This window comes from Haemaphysalis longicornis, unplaced genomic scaffold, assembly GCF_048455015.1.
Source record: "Haemaphysalis longicornis isolate Haplotype H1 unplaced genomic scaffold, Haemaphysalis longicornis Haplotype H1 scaffold_198, whole genome shotgun sequence".
Classification (NCBI taxonomy): domain Eukaryota; kingdom Metazoa; phylum Arthropoda; class Arachnida; order Ixodida; family Ixodidae; genus Haemaphysalis; species Haemaphysalis longicornis.
The window spans coordinates 348,048-361,798 of NW_027526293.1; positions in this window are offsets into that span (position 1 = coordinate 348,048).

Sequence of the window (13,751 nt, forward strand, 5' to 3'; positions counted from 1 at the left end):
TCTAACCCCACGGCTGCGCGCTACTATAATGCGCCAGCACTGTAATGGCCGTGGGTTGAGAAAGGAAGCGAGAAGTGGTTTTTTTTCTTTTTACTTCGTGGTTTTGCCATGTGGCATATGAAGAAGGTGTAAAAATGAGAAGAGTGAAGGCAGTATGAAAGTAAGAGAAAGACAACAAAGCAGCTAGGGAAGAAGGAAGAGATAAGAAAGTAGGAAAGAAGAGAGAGAAGGGGTACAGAAACCACAGGTAGTCAACAAATCGATCACACTGGTCAAGTCTACAGGTAGGCATGCAGTCCTGTTTCGTGCAGAAAGTTAATCAGCGACCTGCAATAGCGGTCTTCTTGCACACAGTGGTTGCAGTCACCCGGTTTATTCCACCGAAGACCAACCACTCTGAGCGCATTGCCCCGAGCTGCCCGTGTTCCTGTGCACATCCACACGAGAAGCTTGACATCTGGGACTCAACTGGGACAAGTTCGTGGGTCTTGTGGTGCAGGTTCCCAAGTCCAGGTGACTGAAGGCGTGAGGGCCACCCCAGCCCGAAGCATCCTGAGAAACTTCCTCCACCCGGGAAAGATTAGGGGGCAGGGAGCAGACACGTACGGGGGAATTAGAGCCCATGTGTCCTTTCTCAGCAGAGATTTCCCTGCTAAAATACGGGAGCGTGGATCACAAGGAAGAAGGCTAGAGGTGGATTCAGATTCAGATGGGGAAGGAGAGTGCGAAAGCTTGTCCGCTAATTGGTTAAAAATTCTGACCGTGCCCCTGTACCAAATGTACGCGTATCATTAGCTGTGCTGTCTTGTAGAGGCTGTGGATCTACTGGCAGATTAGGAGTCTTTTTCACCTAATTGCTTCAGCTGCTTCACCGCACTGAGCGAGTCTGTGCATATGTATATATGCGCCGGCTCAGTGGTATTTATTGCTCAATAATGAACACCCAAAGAGCATGAACGCTGTCTGGTTGACAGCAAGGATCAATTTCACCGCCTGGGAATCGAGGGGTTCGACTCACCGCGACAACAGCCAGATCCGGGACCCGCTCACGGCCGACGGCGGCCTTTGTCGTCCTCGCCCGACATTCGAAGGAAGCAGATAGGCAGACACGTCCTTTGGAATCCCCCCCGATTGCATCCTGCGCGCCCTCGCCGGCCGCAAGGCTCTCCCTCGCAGTAGAGGCAGGTTTTCCTCCCCGCCATCTAACCAAGCAATCCCCGTGAGGAGCAGAACAACGCGGCGAAGCCGAACGCTAAGGTAGGAGTACAATCGCGCTCCTCCGATACTTGGCTGGTACTATAGCAGTGAAGATTGATTGATTGTAGGGTTTAACGCGCCGACGCAACGCAGGCGATGAGGCGCGCCGTAGTGGAGGGCTCCGGATTAATTTTGACCACCTGGGGATCTTTAACGTGCGCCGAAATCTCGTACACACGGGCGTTTTTGCTTTTCGCCTCCGTCAGAAAAGCGGTAGAAAGCATGTTTTAACCACAACATACAAAAAGGGCTCGCGCCCGAACCTTATCGTGGGAGGAGCGAGGCAGGGGGGAAAGAGTGTGGAAAGGTAGGCAGAAAACAGAAGGGAGGAATTTACGTGGCAGGGGCGGCAGGAGAATTTCATATTTCAAAGACATTTGAAACTAAGTCAGCAGATTGACGGCACTGGTAGCGAAGTGAGCGGTCTTTTTTTTTCTTTTTCATTATAGCAGATAAGCATGTGAGTGGAGAACGGGTGTTAGCGATCTGTGATTATGATCTGCCTATACAGCAGTTCGATTTCGTGGTACAGTCACACGGCGCAAAAAAATTTCTCAGGTGCAGAACCAGGGCGCGTAGTGCAGCTTAGTTCATCAGTGTACAGGCGCCGTCATAAGTAATCGGAAGTATTGGTGATATATCACAAAATATTTGTCCTAGTGGCTTTATGACAGTCATTGCTGGTTTGCAGGAAGCTTTGTCTATTCGGGGGAACTCTATTAAACGCACACCGTTGGAGTCAGGCAGCTTCTGGAAGAACAAATTCCTGTAAATTTACGAGACCGTGTTCTAATTACTTTTGATGGCACCTGTACATTGACTGGTTGGGCTACTCTTGACACCAAATGAGGACAAATAGACCACCCCTTTGGCATTCGTTCCCGTTGGAAAAATTTTTCTCCCCAAGTTTACAGAGCAGAACAAAAGTTTTTGTCGTTATTACTTTCTTCCTGACACATTTACAACGGGTGATTGAACAGGGATCATGAGCTTTGAGAGCCCTGCATAGGCGTGATTTTAAAGGGCTACTGAAGCGTTTTTAAAACCGGGCAAAACTCTACTTTTTACAATTATTACATTGGTCAGTTTGTGCCTGTAAAGTTTTTTTGGTCATTTTTAGCTTGGGGACAGCGGTATTCGTCGTTAAAGTTGACCCTACGCCCCGCCCACTGCTTCCTGCCGCATCGCCGGAAGAGCGAGAAACTGACAGGCAGCGACCGGAAGTAGCGTCATATTCGGAAGACGGCCAGCGACGTGCGCCGCCTCTTCGTTGTGTCCTGCAGTTTTCTGGGCGAAGTTCCGAATTAAGCAGGCGTGTAACCTGCACTTTATTAATCATCATTGTCTAAAGTTGCTTCCGCGTCGATTTTTAACCGTAATGCTACTGTCATTCCCTAAAGCGAGCCCTAGATACCAGAGATTTCCTACCCGAGCGCGCGTGGCTACTACATTGCCTTCACGAGTAGTCGCGGGGCCGGCCGTGTTGTCGGGTGCTCTGTGCTTCATACGCGAAGCGACGGGCTCAAACAAAGACGGAGGTTCCCCAAGTTCCTGATCCATTATTATAAGGGAATTAGAAAATTTGGGGGACCACAGCGCTCTGGGCTTCCCGAAATTCTTGCTCGTTTTCGATCCGATCAACGTTGTTGGCTGCGACGACAGCTTAGCTGAATAGCTAGACTTTAAGAAGAAATCAAACAAGCTGAAAGCATGAAGCGTTTTCTGCGCGCGGAAGACCTCCACACACTTGCCGGTCGTGCATGCCCGTACGGCGCACGAAACAGCTCGCACCACTGCCCGAGCAAGAGATGCGGCGAGAGGCCGATGGACGGCGTTACCTGCGCGCAAGAATGAGCACAGCACCGATCGCTAGAATGACTATCAACGTAGGAATAAGGTTCCACATGCGAGAAAGGGGATGATAATGTGGTGAAAAACTGTGTTAAGGATAGTCATTCGCAATTGTAGAGATAGCGGCGACCAACTATCTCCCTTGCTGCTAAGCCTAAAGTTCCCAACATCAGCGGCGATCCGTGCAACCTGAGCCGGCTGGAGCTGTTGGGGAAGGCGTTCTAAAGCTCGTCGGGGACCAGCGTGCTGCGCTTGGGTTCCTCTACCTTTTCGGGGGCGACCAACGTTCAACTCCCCTATTCTAAAACATGCGTATGCGCAGCAATGCCACGTTCCGCTGACCGGCCGGGCAGTGACCCGGCACCAGCACCTCTGCGCGACGCGGCGACCGGCGGCGGCCGCGCTGCCTGTGCGCATCGCAGGCCGCAGCACATAGCTTGTTGCCGCCTGTCCAAATGTAAAAACAAAGTTCCACATTCGAGGATGGGGATGATGGTGTGTTGAAAAATTGTGCTAGGAATTGTGGCTAGCGCTGGTAGTGAAAGCGGCACCCGAACTTCCCTGCACCCGAGAAACAAGTCGGCCATGGGTCGTCGGGGGAGAATCCTTTTCTAAAGCTCGCCGCGAGCGAACCTGTTGTGTTTATACTTCCCTCAGGCTCTCCTACTCTAAGGAAAGATTGTGTGAGCCCTCCATTCACCAGAGGACCTTCTAGCCCGTATCTGAACGGGAACAGAATGAGATCTTCAGGCCGTGCGGTCCCCGCAGCGCCGGCACTTCCGAATATGACGTCATCTGCCGCCAGCCAATCGCGAAAGGCAGCCAGGGCTCTCACCGCGCCCGCCGGCAGGGGTCGTTCGTTTTGACGAAAAAAGATGGTTTGGGTGTATTTACACATAAAATATACGTTTTTCGAATTCAGCGTCATGAAAACCATAATGTAATGCCCCCAACAAAATTTTTTTGAAAAGCTCTTCACCAGCCCTTTAAGGCCCGGCATCGTCCCGAGCCCGACCCGGGCCAGTAACACCTAGCCAAGTCCCGGCTTGGGCATCCACAAGTTTGTCGGGCCCGGGCCCAGCCCGTGCTCATCGACTCAAGCCCAGGCCAGGCCTGGGCCCAGTCATTATTTTTAAGCCTAGTGTGCGTGCGTGGTCGGGCCCGGGCTGAGAGGCTTAAAGCAATTTTTTTTTTAATATTTGGTAGCGTCTCTTCGTAGCGGGCAATAAGACGGAGCATCTGGTCTGTACAGCACGTCATGGATTGAAATGAAAAAAATTAGGGTTAAGTTGTGCACATAGTTTAGCTTCCACCACCTTAAGTTCACACCACATCGGCGTAATAATAGCTCGTATTCTTACAACAGAGGCACCAGCACCTTTGATGATCGATTGATTGATTGATTGTAGGGTTTAACGGGCTGACGCAACGCAGGCGGAGGCGCGCCGTAGTGGAGGGCTCCGAATTAATTTTAACCACCTTGGGATCTTTAAAATGCGTCGAAACCTCCTACACACGGGTGTTTGTGCTTTTCACCTCCATCACAAAGGGGCCACCGCGGCTGGGAAATGAACCTGCGTCCTCATGCTCAGCAGCACAACGCCTTTGATGACCAGCTTCTTGACAACTTCACATGGTTTTCTCAGCCAACAAGTTGGTATACTGAAATTTTAACAGCAGAGCTGTTGTACAAGCCGTAAGTTCAGTGTTGCAGGGAAAAATACCAAGAAAAGGCGGAACACGTGCACATGCCTCGAGGGGACCGCCGAGCGTTTCCGGCACGCTCAGTGGCTTTATATATATAGAAAAAAAAAAACTGGCAGTAACCACGAGGAGCGAGAAAATGTCGAGCGCTCGTGCGCACGTACCTTGCGGCGACCGCCGAGTCCCCGGCTCGCGCAAGGGCTTTAGGAAAAGAAAAAAAAAAAAAAACCTCCAGTGCTGTTGTCAAGCGGTATACCGCGCGTGCAATGCTTGGCATGAGGGACACAATATCGATGCTTATGACAACGACTACTACTAGCGCAGTGCACAGCAACGACGGAACATGAAAATAAACAATTTCAAACTTGTACAAACGCGTGGTGACGTGTCCTTCAGTGCTCACGTATAAAGAAATCCTGCAGCTTCGCTTTGGTTCTATAGCCTTGCGCGACTTCGTGCAAGCTTTGCAAGTTGAGCAGGCGGAAGTCTATAATTCTGAGAATGACACTGCAACCACCACTCGCCGTGAAGAAGACCACGACCTCTTCGATGGATATGACGATGATTACTATAAGCACTGCAACTATGCAAAAATAAACGACTACGTGTAGTAAAACTTAACTATGTGTCCGGCAATGTTCACCTACAACAGCTTCGCCATGCAAGTCTTGTGCGTGAGTGCAAGCTTCCCTTACATTTTTGGTGCCGCGTTTCAATCCACGAGTATGCACATGCATTGAAATGTTTTACCTGCATTGGCTGGATAGCAGTGCTGCTTCTCTAGCACAACATTTCAATTCCCGGCCACAGCAGCCGCATTTCGACGGGTGCGATATGTAAAACATTTGTGTACATGGACATAGGCGCAAAGCTGCTGTTTGTGTGAACTAATCCATCCCTTGCTACGGCATTGCCTGTAACTGTATCTTTGTAATTGCATCTTTTTTGTGCCTCCCAATGTAGAATATTGATGCAACAAAAATATTTGTCAATAAAATTACAGTACAATGAATACAATACCTAGCAAAACACATTTTTGAAACAGCGGGTACAACTCTAACATCCAGAAGAGCCCAAAACAAGCCCGCCCGGGCCCGCGGAATCGAGCACGGGCCCGCCGATTCTATTGAACACCGATTCTATTGAAGCTGTTGCGTGTGCCACTCTGTTTGCTGACACGATTCGCGCCCCAAGATGAAGAAACGAAAGCGAAGAAAGATACACATACATGGTGTAGCAGAAAAGAACTCGGTCGAACTAATCTGTGCCCCAAGACGATAAACGGAAGGGAAGAAAATGACGCAAATATGATGCAGCAGTGAACAAGTTGCTAATAAGTACCACCTGGCTTACGCCTTCGCCTATCATAAGAGAGAGAGAGAGAATAAATCTTTAGCTTTCGAGCAGAGGATGATGTAATAGGCCTCGCCCCGCGAAAGGCCTGGCATCCCTAGTCGCACACTTAAATGTACTAAAAGGGACTCAGGCAACTTTATTTGCAACCATCACTTAGATGAGGGGGGTATTGGCGTCTGCCTGGACCCCAGTCACCTCCCCTAACCGTCGGTCGCGATGCCTTGGGACGCGCGGCGGAGAGGGCGAGACCGATGACTTGTCGTTTACCTTGTCGAGCAGCAAGGGCTCCCAGGATTCTCTACATCTATTTGGCTTGTTAAAACTAGGACATGTCCACACCATGTGGACTAAGTCCGCTATACGCCTCGAGCGCTGCCTGTATGGCGTCACTGAAGTCCCCCTAGCGGCCTGTTTCGAAAGCAGCCGTGGAGGCTTCGGCTCGCTCCCTACTGTCGCTGCTGCTTTTGCGACACTTTCACAATTGAGATTTTAGATGCGAAGCATCTCATGGTCGGGGCTATGTCCCTCCCTTGTTGTTGTTGTGCCGTCCACACCCCCACTGCGCATGCTCGGTTTGCTGACCGCCCAGTGGTGTCTTACCCTTTAATGGCTCCTGGGGCAAGTGTTGCCGGTGTCTTCCTGGGCCGGCACGAGACGAGCACGCTTCCCCTTCAAAGGAGTACTGACACGAAATTTCTCGCTTTCAGTTTTTATGCTGTAAAGAATACCTATTGCCCCAGTAATTACGAAAATCGAACCGAAAGCCGTCAGCCGCCAACACAGAATTAATTATAGCACGTTTATTGCAACCAATTTCAAATTTGGTCGCCGCGCGGGAAAATGGCCGTTCGAAGGCCAGCCTGCAACATGGAGGAAGAAAATGTTAGGAGGGAGCATGACGTCAGGCGGCACAGCTTTGGCAAGCTAACCTCCTCTGACGCCGCATTCTCCTCTCCTCGGGCTCCTCCCGCGCAATGCATTATGGAAAAAGCACCACTCTCAGGCCCGCGGTAGCATTTAGTGGCTCCAGCTGGCTGCCGGTGGAGATCGAGGCGAGCGCCGTCGCCGAAGGCGCCGTACAAGATTGTTCGCCAGCGTTGCGCTCCAAGCTTCGTATCGTAGAAGTACTGCCGCTGTCGCTGTTCAAAGCAAGGCGAGACTTCGATCGCATTCTTACGAAGCACCCTCACGAGCTGCAAGCCGAATTTCACTTCTGACGTTGGATCGCTCGAACGCGCCGCCGTAAACATTCACAAGCATGGAGCGGCCTACAGCTGCGCGGTGTTTTCCAGGTGTGCTGTGACGATTGCGTTTGGCATTCTGCTGAGTTATCGCGCGTAACGAGTGTCGTGTTGGCGGGGAGGTGGTGAGACTAGCTTTGGTTTCGCGCGCGCTTTTGCATACGTTCGCCTTTTCGGTGCTCCGGCGTGATGGTACGTTTTTATCTACTTCAGTGCACTAGAAAACAAAGGGTTCAGGACCCTTATGTTGGGTGTGACCACCTCGCGTCGCAAGCAGTACTCCGGCTGTTTGTCCGCTGAGGACCGCTCGATCGGTGCAATACGTTATATGAAAAAAAAAAAAAAAAAAAACGAATGCTAGATTACGCCTGGGAGGGACCTTGCTGAATTGTGGACTGACTGCGCCTTGCCAATAAATGGTTAAAGAAACGGTTGAAATGGTTGATCTTTTCAACTTTGCCTGAGCGGCAAAGTTGAAAAGATCATTTCCACTTCTGCACGCGGCGGCGGCACACAACTCTCCGACTGCGGCGTGAACATCGACGGGTCCGAAAGCTCAGTAAACAAATATGTTTTCTGCCTCTCCCGTCCGACCACTTTGCCCGCACGATCAGGCCGCTGCGCGTTTCGGGTTGCAGGCAGAGCTGCGCGCAACGACTCGTCGCCGAAACTCGAATACGCGGACGGCCCGGCAACCAAACGGATAGACGCACGCACGCAGCGTCGGCGAAGGGCGACATGAGGCGCAAAGAACTACCGCTTGCCTGTCACGTGAATAGAACACCTCCCATCAGTCTTTCCTTTTTATTTTTTATGACTAGGCTTCACGATTGTCACGTGACGCTCCCTCCTAAACTTTTTTTTTCCTCCATGGCCTGCAAGCGGGCCAGCCTTACGTCACGGTCTCACCCGTGACGTCAGGGACGTTTTTCTTTCCTCCATGCGTTCGCCGCATCGTCTGATACGATTGCACATGGTCCGCACTCGCCCGCACAGTCGACATGTCGTCTGAATCGTCAGACTCGGATGAGTCGCTGCCACCCGACAGACAGAACTTTATTTGGCCAGGCGATTAGGCCGGCGATGTCTTCGCCATCGTCCGTTTTTCAATAACACTGCGGCTCGAACCGGCGCAGACCATGATAGCAACAGCTTGTCGCCACTCTTCTAATCAATCTGATCGCGAAAAAGAAGTTCCACATGCGAGAAAGTAGATGTTAGTGTGTTGAAAAATTGTGCTAGGGGTTGTTATCAGCGCTGAATTTAAAAGTGGCGTTCAGATATTTGCCGCGATGGTATAAACCTACGCTGACCTGCAGCGGAGAACCTTAGCACTGCCGGCACCGCGGTGCGGCGAGCGGCCGAAAGATGGCGCCACCTGCGCGCTAGAATCAAAACAGGCCGCGGGCGATGTCTTGGTCGCCGATCGCTGAAACGGAAATTATTGCCAAAATAAAGCTCCATATGCGAAAAATGGGATGATAGTGTGGTGAAATGTTGTGTAAGGGATGGTCATTCGCAGTTGTACAGATACCAGCGATCAAATAGTCGCCACGATACTAAGCTTAAAGTACCCAACACCCAAGGTGACCCGTGCAACACCGAGCCCGCTGGCTTGGGCGACAGTTCTCGCGGCCGCCGCCGCGCACGAACTCAGTCCACGTTTAGCGCTGCATGTCGTCGCGTGGAAAATAATGCATCTTGGCGTCTTCGTCGATTTGCTCGGACAGGCTTCCACGAGCAGTACTTCGCATACCGCGAGCTTGCCATAGCACAACTTGGGCGAGCTCGGCGACGCGCACCGCCGCGGTGCCGGCACCGCGCAGTTTTCGGCACCAGTGCAAGGGAACACCATGCGTCGGCCACGAACTGAAGAGCAAAGACGTCGAACACGCAACGTTTACAAGCATTGCTCACACAGCTACGCCCACGTCTCCTGCCCAAACTAATACCACCGACAACAGCAGCGCAGGATATCGTTTCCGGTTGCGTAAACGACTACATGACGTCACCGTGAACCGGCCAGACGCAGGCCGATGTTTCGTCACGCCGAAAGCGATTTCGCTAGTGCTGCCGATTTGTGGAAGCTCGCGGCCTGGACAATCAAAATCAATTTTAGATGTGATTCCGGCCTCGGATCGCTGCAAAAATTTCTGTGAGGCACCTGTACAAACTACTGAAGCCAATTATGTCATTTTTTTAGGCGTCAAAATTTGGTGTCACTACTCCTTTAAGGGCTCCTGGAGCGACAGTGTTGCCGGTGTCTTCCTGGGCCGGCACGAGACGAGCACGTGCACGCGCCTTTGACGTTTCATCAACGGCGGCGGCGGCGTGCATCGGTGAGTCTCGGCGGACTGTGATTACAAGCAGCCCACAACCATCCGGGGAACGTGCATCGACCTCATCTTCAGCAACTTTAGGGTTCATCCACTACAACAGCCCTTGACTTTACATTTCACAGACCATAAGGCGGTCATAATCAAAGCGGAATGCCAACCACAGCTCGACGTCACCTACGTTGAACATTATCATGATAATGCCTAAATAAAGACAAACCCATAGTACGTACAACGTCTCTCTCTCTCTTTAATGCCTCTCCACTAACACCCCCCGCCTCCAATAAAATTATACCATCTTCCCGTAGGATGCTTATGGTCAAGCCTGTTCCCTCCCTTGTTGTTGCGCCGTCCACACCTCCACTGCGCATGCGCGTCTCTCCTCCATTCTCCTCCTAACCCTACCCACGCGTCTCCTTACTCTAACACCACACACCAACTCTACTCACACTACTTACTTCAACCCTACTTACACACCAACCAACCCCCACTGCTGATTCGCATCCTCCTCAGGGTTCCCCCCACGGGAAGATGGTGAAATATTTCTGCTTGTATGCGTTGGAAATACATATTTATGAGGAGCAGTCACGCTGTTCGCAAATGTGGTGTATTTAGGAGAGTGTAAATGTTTCTGACGCGATCTTAGTGTGGTACATTCGGCTGTATGAGTGCCAGGGGTGTGTCACAAACCGGCACCGTGAAACCGGCATATGCATGAAGCTGATTGCCATTCCGCTGCTCTGAAATTCACTAACAGTGTCTCCGTAAGCAGCGTTTCCTCAGATTGTCAGGCTACGGCTATACACTGCGATGTAAATCGGTTTTGTGTGCTTACATAATCTAGTGGAATAGTACTCATACCTGACAGCACACCAGTTATGCTTGCCAATATCATACCTCAGATATTGATCACTACCCTGTACAAGCCAATGTGGCATAAATTTCCCAAACATTCAACGGAAGAAGTACAATGAATTACACAAAATTATACTCGGGAATCAGCACACGACAAAAAATTTAATGCTGGGTCGTCTTGTTGTGAGGTGAGCACTCCCAAGCATTCATATATCCCCCACGAGCAGCGCGGAGATTGGCTTATAGAGTAATCCGCATCCACGACTAAACGCTTCTTCAAAACATCACCATATGACACAGGGAGCCTGCAGAATCTAGAACAAACTGAAATCAGAGGGCCTTATCAGATACCACACTCTTCCGACACCTTTTATCGCTTGTGAACTGCCTACCCTGTATGCTTCAAAATTTGCCCGCCAAGTGATGAGCTGGTCGTTGAAGTCAAAAGAACAAAATGAAAGTGAACGCGCAGCTTGTGTGTGTGACTACTGAAGTGTCCATTCCTTGATTTCGATCTGCATTTGTCAACGATAGTTAAGCATCCCCCCCCCCCCCCCCCCCCCCCCCCTTCCCCCATGTCATACAAAATAGAAGTGCATTTCGCATCTAGTTGGTCTGGTGAGTCCTACCTGGCTTAAGTTTACACGAACGTCTTTAGAATTTCTGACTGGGCTTTTTCATTCCCACACGAGTTATCCGTTTCCTTGGAACTTGCAGACCATTTATTCTTCCTCGGTTCTTGCTATAAGGCCTGAGTGGGCACATATTAGTTTAACGAGGCGCAGCCTTGGAATGTACTTACCATATTTGCGTGGCTTATATTCCCATTAAAGGCACAAGTTATTGTCACGTATTGGGTAATTACATCCCTGAATCATAATTTTCTACGCCGTATATATATTCGAAACAAAGCCGCATTCGCTGTCCGCACTGCAAGACGAAACCAACCTCTCACAGTGCCAGTAGCAAGTCTAAAGGAGGCGGCAATCGAATTTACTTTTGCCTGACGTGCTTGCAGGTGAGAGTGGCGATATGCTGCTGCCGTCGCCGACGCCCATAAGAGCGGCAAATAAGTGCACAGAACCGTGTCCCTGGATAGCTCTTGTTAGCAATCGAGCACTCTACCAAGACACAGCTGCTTTTTGAAGTGCCCTAAATGTACTATTTGCATACACACGTCACTATAACAAGTCGCTGAGGTAAAGGCAAAAAAGAAGCGAAAGAGAACCAAAACAGTGCATGAGCCCCTATCAGCCACGCAGCACTCATCCCGTCACAGAGATTGGGAAGCTCGGGGCGTATATAGTGGCACAATGACTGAACAAGGCTTGTGTGCCACATGTTGAAGATCGGCAGGTCCTCAGCCATGATGTGGAACCTGGCCATACAGGGACCCGAACCTGCTGCCACACATCTTCGCCGCCAACCCTTGCGGCGGCTACCCTGGCCGCAGGCTTGTGTGGAACCTGGGCTTGATCCAGGCTGCTGTTTCTGTCCGTTCACCCTCCCCCCTCGGCCTGCCCGTGCAAATGTGGCCAGTTTTGACACACGTGAAGCAATCTGCTTGGGTGAACTGGCACTGAGAGGGAGTGGTCACCACCGCAGTGACTGCACGTACCGCCCCCTGTTGCTATCCTGCTGACCGCCGCTTTTGTCAACGGTGAGCCAACTGCACGTGCAATCTCGCCGGCATCCTTGGCCAGTGTCCATTGCCAGAGCTACATTCACGGTGTCATCAAGCAAGGGATCAGGAAGCTCAGGGATCAGGGTTGTTTATCCCGCAGACAAAATGGCCCCAGAACAGCAAGTCAAGCTGATCCCCAAAGGCACAGGCACCTAACCCTTGTAGTGCAGCAACGAACTGCCCAAGGGTCTCCCATTCTCAGCAGCTCCGGTTGTTAAAGCGAAACGCTCCATCAATGTGGATAGTGCCAAGCTGAAGTGTGCACGGAGTGTCGTGAGCAGCTCACTCAGTGTCCTGTCATCTGGTGTGGCCCACTTGAGAAGGTCGAGCAGGGGACCGAAGACGCGGGTCCTGCAGCAGGCCACGAAAATGTCCCGCTGTTTCTCCTCGCCCACTGCCGTTCTCCTCCCCACCTCATCCTAGTCGCCAGTGTCACTATCTGCCACGCATTCGTGAACGAGGGAGGGTCGATGGACCCTCCAGCCAAGCGACAACCCGCAGCCTGCTAGTGGCGACGATGACTGACCTCGAGCAGCTGTTCTCGTCGGTGTTTATTGTGGTGCAATCATCAGTGTTGCCCACACAGCCTGACGGGCAACCAAGCCCAGCAACTAACAAAGATTACGGCTGGGGGTGGAGTTACAGTTTGTCACAATGTGAGGCTCAAAAAATTAGTGCTAGAAAACAAGCTGGAATTGGAAAACAAGAAATCCCATACATACTGCACTCCAGCTCACGGTGTAAAACAACGCACTATGTGTAGCCTCGGTTCGTTAACTCTGTTAAATAAAAGCAGCATCTAACACTAATTTGAGGTTAGACTTCTTGGAGTTTTCGTTTAGGTGCAGATTTTCTTTCCTTTGTTTTTCTTAGAACTCTGTTGATTTTTAGCATTAGCCTCGTACGGCAAAAATGCTGCAGGAAGTCTATGCGGCAAGCTTCGCTGCAGCACAAGACAAGTGGCAGATTTCCACGCACTGCAGTCTGGAATGCTGCCACTGTGCCATGCAGATGCGCATAGACACCAACATGTTCCAAAAATTCCTTTTCCACGTCCACTGTGGCCTCAAAGAAGCCTTGGGAAGGCGCTGCAAACTGGCCACAGAGTCTCGACCTGGCTCATCATGAGACCTAAGCAAGGCTAAAATCTGGTGGGGTGGGAACCTGAGAAGACCTCCTCCTTGTCCCTCAAGCGTGGCCCGCAAGCACACTCTGCTGGACGCCTCTTGAGGAATTGCTGCACGAGGTGGCCACTGAAACAGAACAAGGTGTTGTGTTCCAGGATGCCCGGAAGGCCTTCACCTGACTCCTCGCTGGAGACTGGAAATTCTGCCACCTCCAAGACAGCTGCCTCATCAAGGTTTCCCTGTGCCAGACGAGCCAGCACATAGGTGTCTTGAATTTCACAGTTCCCTCGAGATGTCAGGTTGGACAGTTTACCTGCACAAGTGTGCTTCAGAGCTGCAA